Below are 12,110 nucleotides of genomic sequence, written 5' to 3' on the forward strand. Positions count from 1 at the left end.
TTACTACATTTAATTCATTTTGTTAAGTCCGCATAAGGTATGGGAATAATACTTTTAGTTAGATTAAAATATTAATATTTTTCTTTAAATCAACATGCCCCAAGTTAAATTAAATGTATAAAAAACCTAAGTAATTGGGCAGTTGCTCATTAGCAATTTGACTTCTGTACTCTTCGACATATCCTGTAAATTTGAGAAGTATGTAATTTCTAGATGACTACTGGATATAAGCAATGGAGAGCAGTGAGCTGTGTCCTGCTATACATGAGGTGACATGCAAAGATTTGGGCAGATATTTGTATATCGTCTCATTGCAAAGTCCGAGCTGGTTCTGAAGTTTGTAAAGATGTAGCGATGCTCAAACTCTTGTACTCCACCTGCCTTTCCAATTTAATTTGTGTTGAAAACAATTTCCTTAGAATTTGTAAGTACTCCACTACAGAGATTTGAAATATGGTGGGTTTTGCCATCTAAACTAAGCAAATAATTTGAAAGTTACTAAAGAGGTGGAAAAATGGGTTTTCCTTCTCTGCACAGCAAGACCCTTTTAAATCTGGTGCAATTTTGAAATGAGAGGGTAAAATCTCCTAAGAACAGGGTCTATAGAAGAGCTGTCCACAAAAAAATCTGGAAACACTGCCAAATAAAACAAAGTAAAACACAGAAACACTGAAAGAGTTATCAGATTGCAGCATCATCTGTGTAACTGTTGTAACGTTCTCTGGAAGCACAAGTAGTTCTTGCAGGAGAAATAAGAGTCTCCTGACATCTAGGGTAGTTTACCAAGAAAAACAGGAGGTTCTTACTATTGCTTAGACCTTGAAGCCATTTGTTCTAATACTTTGGCTCATACGGACATGATCAGAAAAAGGAAACAAGCAAATAGGATTTCATCTAAGAGTTCTAGCACTTCAGAAGCAATGATGCTACATCATTTTCTATGAAGAGACAGAGCTGTTTTGTAAACTGTGGTGCTGCTGGAATTTTTACGCATGTGCATTCATAATTCATAAATTTGTACTTGGTTTCTGTGTAAACGTGTTGACATTATGCAAAATGTTCCATACCTACATTTTTTTTCCTGTATGTTTTCTGTTCTGAACTGTTTTCAGCCTAGAAGATCGTCTTGATTAATTGGCAGCAGATTAAACTGTTGCAAAGCTGATCTGCATAAGTGTTCAGGATGTTTGGGAAACAGATCCTATTTCTTTACACTCTTTTGTTTGCCTTATTGTCCTTATTTGTTTGTTACATTTTTGTGTGTGCGTGTGCTTCAAGTGGTAGAAAAACAAGTGTGTGTTTGTACCAGTTCCTTCTCTCTTTACCGTAATCTTCTTTTGCAACTTACTTTATGGAATGAATGGATTAAAAAGCAATAGGAGAATGGGATTACCATCACCAAGTCCAGCCTGTGACTGCTACTATGACTAAGTGGTACAGCAGCAAACACACATGATACGCACTTGCACTAAATCATTCCATCAGGGCTAGACCTGTGCATTCCCTGACTAAATAGAACAGTTGTTCTGTGCAACAGTTGTGGTGATTTGGTAATGATTAGCCAGGCAGCACACTCGAGGACCAAGCAGTATATTCCTGCTGGTAAAATCTCCTATTCTGTGGAACTTAGTCCTGCCCCTGGTCATGCTTAAGTCTTGACATACTCTTTTTTGTTTCCTCTCCAGCTCCAAGTGCTGTTGCTCCACATGCTTTTTGACTCTGTCCTCTCCTTTATTTGCAGGTCTCCCTGACTTCTTTCACACATTGAGACAGGCTGCCTCAGAGTTGCTGCCCTACCCAATCTTAGCTGCAGTGCATGTTGGACCTTTTGTCATCTTAAGCATCTTGGCTTTCATCTTCTGTGGAAGGTATTTACTCATTGCTGTATTAACCCATTGCACAGTGACTTGCGCAGTTACAATGCTAGACAACTGCTGGCAACCGTAAAGAGAGGTAGTAACAAAATGTAGTGGATTCTGTACATTAGCAACAAAATACATATTCAGAAAAACTAATTCAAACTGCATTTCCTTGTACTGACTAAGTAAATACAGTGACTTGATTTAGGAGATTGCTCCGTTCCTATGCTCTGAGAATCTCAGCTCTGCTGTAGTTGAGACCCTGACACGAAACCTATGAGGCCAGAAAAATACAGTCCAAACTTCTGCACTGTGCAAAGCTCCCAGCATCCTGAATGTGTCAGGCAGCTGCTGCATAAAAAACCTGACTAATGCTCCCAGAGAGCAAAGATAGTTTGAACTGGGTCCATATTTTAGCTAGTGTGGGCTTCTGGGCACAGACCCAGTGAGCAGTGGGCGAGTAGGAGTTTTCTATCTTTGCATTATGTCAGAGTTTGAGGGGAGGCAGCTGGTGTGAATGTTTTAAGATAGGAGGTTTTTCTTCCCCACCCAGACATTTAAGGTGAAATGAAATTTAAAGTGAAACTTAAATGTGGGAAGGGGTTTGTCTGGATCTTGAACCAGCAGCCTCTGGAGCCTGACCACTCTGCAACATCCTTACCTCACACAAAGCTTGAACGGTGATCAGTGTAATATGCAGAGAAGTGAATGATCATACGAAGTGCAAGATGTCCTCCCTTGCTGGGAGTCTGCAGCTGTCTCTGAAATAAAAGCCTGTGTCTTTGAACAGTTCTCCTGATCACACAGTTATTCTGTGCAAAAGGACAGTTAAACAGAAAAGTGTTTGTAAAGAAAAGATCGGATCCTTTCTCGCATTGTTCACTCCCTTACGCATGGGAATACTTTAAGCAAAGAACAAAGTGCAAAGAAGTTTAAATGAAGTTCAGGCTTCAGCAACCTCTGCTTAAGAATAGGAGACGGGGAGTTGGACTAACCTGTCAGCCTCAACAATTCTTATAAATCTGCATTTGGCAACACACTTGCGTTAGGAACGTTTGCAGGGTTCTTATCTGTTTCCTGGCATCATCTGGTTGCTAAATGCATTTTTTGCTACAGTCAAAAAGTATAATGGGGAAGACACATCTCTTTCCTTTTAATTGTGCACTTGCATGTTTCTGCCACTTTCTAGAGCTCTCTTTGGCCTTGTTCTACGTCTGAATAAATCTGAATGTCTAAATTGCAAAGCAATGCTAATCGCTGGTGTCGTTGCACGTCTTTACGCTGTTCACACTTCAACTTTCTGCGGGGTTCACTGACTTCCCTGGTATGCGGAGTTTGAAATGTGGGAATTCTAGTAAAAGTAGGCCAGGATTAGAAGATTACTGTTACTGTGTTTACCAGCATGTTATTTTCCTTGCTGTTTTTTATTATTTTAGGTATGAACCTTTTTTCCATTTCCATTGTGAGAACAATTAATAGATTGAATGTGTGAACTCTTGGAACTGGGATGGTTAAACTGCTGTAACAAGTTTTCTCATCCTACATTCATCAAAACAATCTTGCAGAAGCTGATTAAACAAAAACTTATTTTAGTACCGTATCACATACCTTATAGAAGATATGGGGGAAGGAGTCGGAGTGGGAAGAGGTACTTCTGAAAGTTGTGGAATGGTAACTTGCTATACGAGTGAGAACCTACGGCTACAGCTGGTAGGTGCAATGCAGCTTGAAGTTTAGATCATGCTTTTTCCAGTTCAGTAAGGGAAAAATGTTGCAAGCAAATGCACATATGTTCGTAGCATGACTAGATATGAAAAGCCTTTGGTTGCTTAAACTACTGAGAAGGATGGCCGTTCCAAAACCTGTAAACTCATCAGCTTGAGGCAGCACTGCAGCTAGCTATGGTATGCAAATGCTGTTGATACCAGTACTACAAAATGGAGCGTGTTATTCAAACCAGTGTGGATAAAGAGTCATGGCCTGCATGGAAGAGTGCTGTGTGCAAACTTTGATGTTAAAAAATGGTACTTGAACTCACAGATATACTGATTACCCTGCTAAAAGAAGACTTGGAATCTCTTGCCAGAATTACAGCACTTTAATTAGAAGAATGTAGGCAAAGTCTTAATCTTCTTAATAGGGATGGACACGGATAAGGCAGAAACGAAATCCACAGCAATATAGCCTAAACATGAAAATCAATGGCTTGAAGGCTAGTAACAGTAATGCTAGCTATAGCAGCAAAACTGCTCCCTGTCCCTACTTTTAGTACAAGACTTAAGCTTGACAGTGAATAAGTTGGAAGAAATACCTCTTCTGCCTTGTAACATTGAGCTATATCACACACAGCTATTTGAAAACACATAGCTGAGATGTAGGGAAAGGTATTTTAAATTTACAAACCAAATCTACAGATAGGTGATTATGTTCTTTAAATTTCCTTTTAGCCCTTCTAAATTCTTGTGACGTTCAGGGATCAATAAGAATCTCATCTGTAGCTTATTCTGATGGATGTTAATCTTTCCCTTGGCTTTGCAATCTGCTTGAAATAGTACTTGTTTCTTCATGTCAGGCCTCTGGCAATGCTTACTGGAGTCAGGATTACAGTCCCCAGTGAATCCCATTTTTACTGTCATTAACTTTCTAAACTGTTCCTCGTAGTTGGCAACCTTTCTGGAGACCTACTTAGTGGGGAGCTGGGAGAGTGATGTTTTTGTCTGTCTAGAATCATTGTGCCTTTAGTTGAGATTTGTTTAACTTTGTCATTAAGTCCATTTACATTGTAGGCATTTCATGACAATGATAACATACTTCGCTGACTGTGTTTCTGTTGTGATTTTACCTATTAATGAAAGAAAAGAAAAAAAGCTCCATGTTTACTTAAGATTTTTACAAGTAGCCTTTTTTTTTTTTCCCCTTCCATTAACTTGGTTAATAAATTCAGCAAATTTTTGGATTGGAAATTAGAGACATGGCTCATATGCAGATTCTGTGCTATGTTCTAGCTAAGGAAGTGGCTAGATTTATTTAGCAAAATACAGATGCTCTGGTTTCAGTAGCTACTTGTACAGATAGCAATTGATACTGCTGTCAGAACCCATAAACCCTGGGTTTATGGTTGGTTCCAAATTAGGGACAAATCTTGAGCAGAAAGCAGCAGGAATGGAAACATTTCTCCCCCAAATGACAAGGACTTTGTGGTGAACAGAAAACACTGGGTGCAGTATTGCTATTTGTGTTCATCAGTCATATAGCTGTGTAACAGATCATAGGTTACAGGTTACTTTCCTTCTCTTTGAATGTGAGTCAGGGGTGACCAAAACTCTGTGAGTTAAGACATGAGCTTGACAATGATCACTTTAGCAGTTGGGGAAGGCAAATACTTGCTTCTTAATAAAAAAAAAAGCAAGCTGATTAATCAGCTGAGTCATCCTGCTCTACTTCAGTGTTGGTATGAATGGCATTCCCTACGGATTGGCCTACACAGAGGGCAATGCCAAACCATAATCAAGACTGAGTGACTGAGTTCAATCAAATGTTTCAAAATATCACCCATGAGTTTTAGATAAAATAAAAAGTAGGAATATTCTCAGTCAAGGAGTTAATTGCTTCCTGAAAACTTGTATTGTTCTTTGCAATAATTTGAAGATTTTCACTAGGGCTCCCTCCAAGTAGAAGAACTTTATTTCCATTTTACAGGTTTACATTAGCTTACACTGTAATGTACAGATTAACAGACTGGCACATAGCACCTGCCCTCTCTCATATTCTTCTTTCTGAACAGTGCTGCGATGCTGCCTTGTTTCTGGGACAGATAATTTGCAGACACTCTAGGAATTAAAACAAGTTTTTAGAAGCTTTTAGAAAGATAAATATTTGCCAACCTCTTGCAAGTATTACTACTAGCAGCAAAAATCACACCTGAAAGGGAAATGGGGTATTTTACAGTTAAGTCAGTAGGTTTTTCCGTTATTATTTTTAGAGAATTAATCCCCAAAGGATATTTCTATGGGGATTGTTTCTTACATCTAGCAAAAATTGTTTCAAATAGAGCTGAAGACAGGTTATGTCAAATTTTTTGCAAGAGTTTGCCTGGTTGAAAATAATGGTGGTTGTTTTTTGTCTCGTTCCTGATGTGCCCCAGGTTGTATGCAATGATGAAGAATTTATCATCAGCACATCTGTAAATGAATCATCTTTCTTCCTGCACCCACATGGTTGCACAATTTTACTGACTGCTTGCTTTGATGAATATTTGATATTTGTCATATGAAGCTATTCCATCACATTTGTAATATCGGAAATTCCAAGCACACTTAACACCTTAATACAATGTCACAGTTAATGTATTCATAATCATTTTGTGGCCCAATACAATATGACACAGTAGTCTTCTTTAATTACTGATCATATGAAGCTAAAAGTTACAACACAGACATCTGGCTGCAAATTATGCAGCTGGATTAAACATTTTTCTCATCTGGCTGTACTATACTATGTAGCACAGACTGTGCAAAGCAGGTGGTAGAACCTTAGGTAAGATCCATTATTACAAAGTAAGCAATTGCTCTTCTTGGTTTTTTTTCAGTGGATCAAGATGATAAATTTATCTCATGCTGATAAGGCTTCACTCAACACAAATGCTGGAAATGGAAGATTCTTCCTTTTCCTTTTTATTTTATGATTTGTTGGATGGTGGCATTGCTGGGAGAAAAGTGAAATAAAGCTGAAGGAAATAGGAGAAAGAGGTTAAAGGGTTTTGTCAGAGCTCTTCTTCGGAGTTCAGTTCTGTTTCCTTTGCTTTGTGCTTTACCATGAGTCCATGCTGCATTGCTTCTAAAACAGGTAATGTGGAGCTCCCCCATATGAGTGGGAAAGGTGGGAAGGGATATAAATTCTCATTCCAAATTCACACTGGACCTTTTAGTAACAAGTAAAACTTGTTACTAACTCAGAGTATAAAACTAATTTTCAGTTCTGGTGTTCTGTGCTGGGTAACGTAAACCAAAAATTGTTTCTTTTTCTACCTTTATGTTCAACCCTAGATTTTGTAAAGAATCTAGGCACATTTACTCCAAAGCTTATATACTGCACCTACAACTTATGGTCTGCTGGTAACCTGCTGGTGATACATACAAGCTGTCTGATACTGGTTTTGGTCTCTGTTGTCTAGTCATTAGTCACAATAGAGGAAGCATAATAAAATGCATAATCCTTTCCCCACATAATTATGACTCTAGTTTGTATTTCAGTTTAGTACAGATCACTCAGCAGTGCGCAGGACAGAATGAGAACAGCTGCCTGAACAGAATACCTAAAAATATTTTCCCATAATGAAAAGTAGAAATTGCATCCTTTATGAAATGTATGCATTTGCACAGTAGGTGAAGTGCCAAGTGAACACATTCACAAAGTGTTTGGCACTCTTCTGCAGGCAGGACAGCATGTCATGTCTGGACTCTACACGTTCTCTAGCTCCACAAAAAGCATCAAGAAAAGTTTGATTTCAAATCTGTATTTCCATGTTTTGTGTGCCGATATTAATTAGTTCAAATAACCTGATGTATTTGAAATTCACTGTCATTATATCACTTCACACTGTATGTAACCACATATTTCCTTTGTCTGGATATTTGATGTGCACCTTGTTGTATTTATTACAGTATTATTTGTTAATGCTTTTGTCTGTTGAATCAATTGTCAGGAACAATCATAATAGTTACATGAAAGCAATTTTATTCTGATTTGGAAGGAAGGTAGTATGGATGAGCATATAGTGGAAAGAGACAAAAGGTGACATTTGTTGCCAGATGTGATCTGCAGTATGAAAATCCTAAATGCTGTTGAAGAGTGGGACTCCACAGATTGTTGTCATAATCATGGCATTAGGAATAGATTTGTCTTAGGTATTTGCCTATTTTTACTACAGTTTTCATCAGGTGGTGAACACATGACAAGTTAGATTGTCTAACACCAGAAAAAAAAGTTGGTTTTTTTGTTGTTTTTTTTTTTAAATAACGTATGCCTAGCAGGTTTCTGACTTAAAAATCTTTTTAAAGAGGCCTATTATGTTTGCATTTAGCGTATTTCCACTTTTCTGTGGTTTTTTTTGGATTAATATTACGTTCAAAGCAGATAATCAAGTTGTACACCTTACAAGATCATTTTCTGCCTGCTTAAAATGAAAACCAGGGGGAAGTTTTGATGATAAGGTGTGTACCTAGTTTCTGTGCACAATGTCAGATTTTAAATATATGTCACTTGGAAATGAGGTTTTGCAAATTTGTTCTATTTCAAAGATAGAGAGGTGAACTATAAATCTGGCCAACAATATTACATCAGTTTTTCTGTGCCATTGGAAAGGTGTTATTTTCTTAGAAAGTATTTTCTTTCATTTTCAAGTGATGGCATGATCATGGGTCGAGTGCTGAAGACTGAATTCAAATTACTTGAATTCTTTTAAAAATTTGAAATATTGAACAAAGGTAAGAAATTCTACAGTTCATTAAATAGCTTTCTAATTTCTTTGCTTTCAAATAGAAAAGAGGGAATGGGAGAAATGAGGAGAGGGCCACATGCTTTTCTCTCTCAAAACACACAGAGAAAAACAGTGGTCTTTAGCACAGTCCTTCACAACGCTAGTCTGTTTCACAAAGGCAGTTTACAGTGCAGGAATGCACATCTAGGGAGAGCTCACGGATCAAAGTCCTTCTAATGCGTGTGATTCTGCATGCTTTGGCAAAGCCAGAAACTCACACTTTTGGCATATATAAAGTGTCCTGGAATGTGAGGCTGAGCAGCGAACCTTTGCACTCTTCTGTTTACAGCATGTGCCTGAGAAAATGAGAGGAAGGTTTGGCAAGAATGACTGGGGCAGGGAGGCTTTGGATCTAGGCAGAACAAAAACATAGTTGTTGAATATTTATAGCATTGATAAGAAACACCAATAACAAAGAGAGGAATGGAGAGGATTCTTGACATGGAAAATAAAAGCATGCCTAGTTTCTGTGGCTTGACATTTCTGTAAATAAAACACAAGCTACCACACAAATGCAATGCATAACTGAGTACACAGTTTTCAGTTGCTGCATACACTTCAAACTGAGTTCAACTAAGAGCATCAGCTGTTTTTAGTCTGTTTTAATACAGAAATGACACTTGTGAAATTACACTGTCTTGTGAACCCTTGACCCAATGACCCTTGAAATTGTTGAGTGTCAATCACATCTGACAGAAGGTTAGAAGTTTTAAAGGTAATAGGTTTCTACATAAAGATAATATGTTAAAGATGATATGTTTCTACAAGTTTGATGAAAATGCGGGATAGGTAGAGGTCCTGACCAAAATAAAAGCTATGGTGTTAGAGGTCCATTTGATTAGAGAATTTATGTTAGGGCAGGCATGTGCACCTGTATGTCCTAAAAGTTACTGAAACCTCACAGATGCTTGCAAATTTAGTAGACACCAGAAGCTCTGACCACCACAGAGAGCAAGGTTTCATTATTTCTGCTGCTTATTCTACTGCTTGTTTTAATACAGTGAAGGGACTGAAGTAAAAATACAAACCCAGAGGAACAGAGAAGGGTAGACCCTAAACTATTTAACATGCGTGTCCGTGACCTGCAGCAACAAATAATATTTGCAGTTAATGTAAATATGAAAAGTATGACAAACAAAGAAGAGGAAAAAACTTTTCATAGAGCATTATGGATCGCTTAGTAAACTGAGCATAAGCAAATGACACATGTTATGAAACAGCCAGCATGTGGTAGGAATATCGAGGAAGGCCATCCATAGATGAAAAAAGAATACCAGCCTTATTTACAGGGCTGGAGTCTTTATTATGGGAAGAAGTGAGTATAAAACAACCTTGAATGAATGTTAGATAATTGATTGAAAAATAACTGGCTCCATGTTGTACCCACAGTAAAAAGAGTTAAAACAGGATAAAGAGACAGATTTCTCTCTGTACTTATTTATTTCTCCTGACAGTTTGTGTACTCTTTCCTTCCAGGTAAGAACTGCAGGTAGTACAATCAGTTTCGCTGAGGGAAATGAATAAAATTGCTAACACTATGATCAGAAGAAAGAATAATCAACTTGTTCCCCATTAAAGAGAACTCCTTTAACATACTATCACTACATAAGAATGACTGTGCTGGACTGCATGAAAGGCTCATCTTGTCGATCCTGTCTCTGACAGAGGCAAATGAAAGATCCTTAAGGAAGTGTCTAAGAGCAAGATAAGCATATAGTGGTACTTTTCCAACCACTCTCCTATCCTTCAGCAGTGTCTGGATGAGCAGCTTTCTGTGTCAGAGGGGTTTTCTGTGTGTTTAAAATCTTCAGTATATTTCCCTTCCACATACCTGTCTAGCTATTCCTTGAATCCATTTATATTTTTAGAAGCAAAATACCTTGTGACTAGGAGTTCTGCAGCGAGCAACTGCTTTCTGTTGTTACTGAACCTCTCATCAGGTGGTTCCCTTTGATGCACTTAGCTTTTGTAGCAGGAGAGGCACCAAATATCTGAGCCTTCTGAATCTGCCCATGATTTTAAGCCCCTTTGGACTTCTACTGTTTTGCTTAAGTCCAAAAAGAAGACTTGGGCCTAGTCCCCAGTACAGCAGCCAAATAGTGAGGAAAGAATCTAGCCACTGAAAGGATATCTTTTTTATAGGCGATGGAAACACTTAACCCGAACTCTTGGTCAAAGGCAATATATGATAAAAAGAGAAAGTACCAAAGCTGGTGACGGTACTAGCTAGCTGGAAAGGAAAAGCAAAAAAGAAACCCCTAAAACAAACCCCCAAACTGAGTAATGAGAGAAAGAATTGGGTGGCTTCTCATATAGAAAACCTTGTAGGTGTCAAAACAATAATAAATACGGGCCATAATTACATGGACATCACCCTTCATCAGTGGAGCCAGGAGTGAGTCTTACCTAGGAGACTGAATGTCACCCATAATGCTGTTCCTTGGTTCTGAGTTCCTTAAAGAGGAACAGCTGTATGGCTGTACTCTGCTCATCCCCAGAATTCTGCATTGGTAACATCTATCCCAAGAAAATAATATTGCAGAAAGTTTGCTGCTTGTTACTGACTACCCAATCCTAGTCTTCTAGTAAATGTTACATAGATGCTTCTTTGAGCAGGAAGCTGGGCAGATGACCTCCTGAGGTCCCTTCCAATTTCATTTATTCTTTGATTCTACACTTTTCAATATTTGAAGGCCGTCTTCCTCTCAGGGAACCCTGTATAACTGGCTAGCTTAATTTGTTCTGTATACCCTTTTTTTTAGCAAAAATGTATTTATGTTTGTCACTTTGAAGTATTTTCCATGTTGAAAGTCCAATACAAAGCTTAGTCCTTTTCTAGATGTGTGAAGATGGTAGCAACAATTAGAAAAAAAAAAAAGAAAATGTAACTATGCGTTTATTTTTCCTGCTACTTAAGAATTCTTAGATCAGAAACAAACGAAGTATACAAATGTGACATTTTCTTGTATCAGCGATCTGAACAAACTTATCAAACATGATGCTGTAGGTGGTGTCCATAATTCTACTTGTGTTCATAAGGTACTAGCACACACAAAAAAAGACAGAAAGCTATGAAAAACTTAAGATACCTGCTATGTTATTAATTTTGGATGTGGAATTTCCTGTTCTCTTACTGGTACATACGGAGCATATATCCATTGACCACAAAAGTCTCTTAAGAGATTTTCTTAATTCAGACAGAAAGCTGTATCTTTTGCAATGCAAACTGTTAACCACTGTCAGTGTGCAAGGTAGACAGTAGGGAGTACTCCCTTTATTCATGTGGGGCATGTGTGCAACATCATTCTCCAGCAAGGCGTCTGGTAGAAAATGGAAGTGAAATAAGCCTATACTTGGGTTACTGAAGTTATAACCAAGCAAACCTATGGAAGCTTGATATATTAGTACAAAACAGAATAAAGTCAGTGGTTACTTGGGAATCCATTGTCTTTCTAGAGAATCTGAAAATCACTCAAATTTAATGAAATGTAGAAGTACAAAGCACAAAGTAGAAGCAACAATTCCTATATCCACATGCATATTTAGTTCAAAAGCATTAATGTGTTAATGTAATTCAGAACATTTACATCCCCCTAAGATTACATGCATGCGTATTGTCTCATAGGTTTTGAGCACTTCACACTCATGGTGTACTTGATTCCTTGAGCTCTGTAGAGATAAACAGCAGTAAAATTTGAATGGAGTATGAAACT

At 37.9% G+C, this 12,110-nt stretch overlaps 1 protein-coding gene and 1 long non-coding RNA gene across 10 annotated transcripts in view; one reads left to right on the forward strand and one right to left on the reverse strand.

Annotated features, from left to right (window-relative positions):
- Positions 1 to 12,110, reverse strand: part of NGF (nerve growth factor) — a 34,977-nt gene that overhangs the window by 15,264 nt on the left and 7,603 nt on the right. The gene's annotated exons all lie outside the window — the stretch shown is intronic.
- The window catches only part of LOC128154194 (uncharacterized), a 72,226-nt gene continuing 61,690 nt past the window's right edge, over positions 1,575 to 12,110 (forward strand). For 4 of the 6 annotated variants that reach the window (XR_008239284.1, XR_008239285.1, XR_008239287.1 and 1 more), the window contains exon 1: positions 1,577 to 1,868. This is a non-coding gene — a long non-coding RNA (uncharacterized LOC128154194). Of the gene's footprint in view, positions 1,869 to 12,110 lie in introns of all 6 variants that reach the window. The other 2 variants (XR_008239283.1, XR_008239286.1) reach the window with 1 other exon arrangement.

Source organism: Harpia harpyja, chromosome 19 (genome assembly GCF_026419915.1).
Source record: "Harpia harpyja isolate bHarHar1 chromosome 19, bHarHar1 primary haplotype, whole genome shotgun sequence".
Classification (NCBI taxonomy): Eukaryota; Metazoa; Chordata; class Aves; order Accipitriformes; family Accipitridae; genus Harpia; species Harpia harpyja.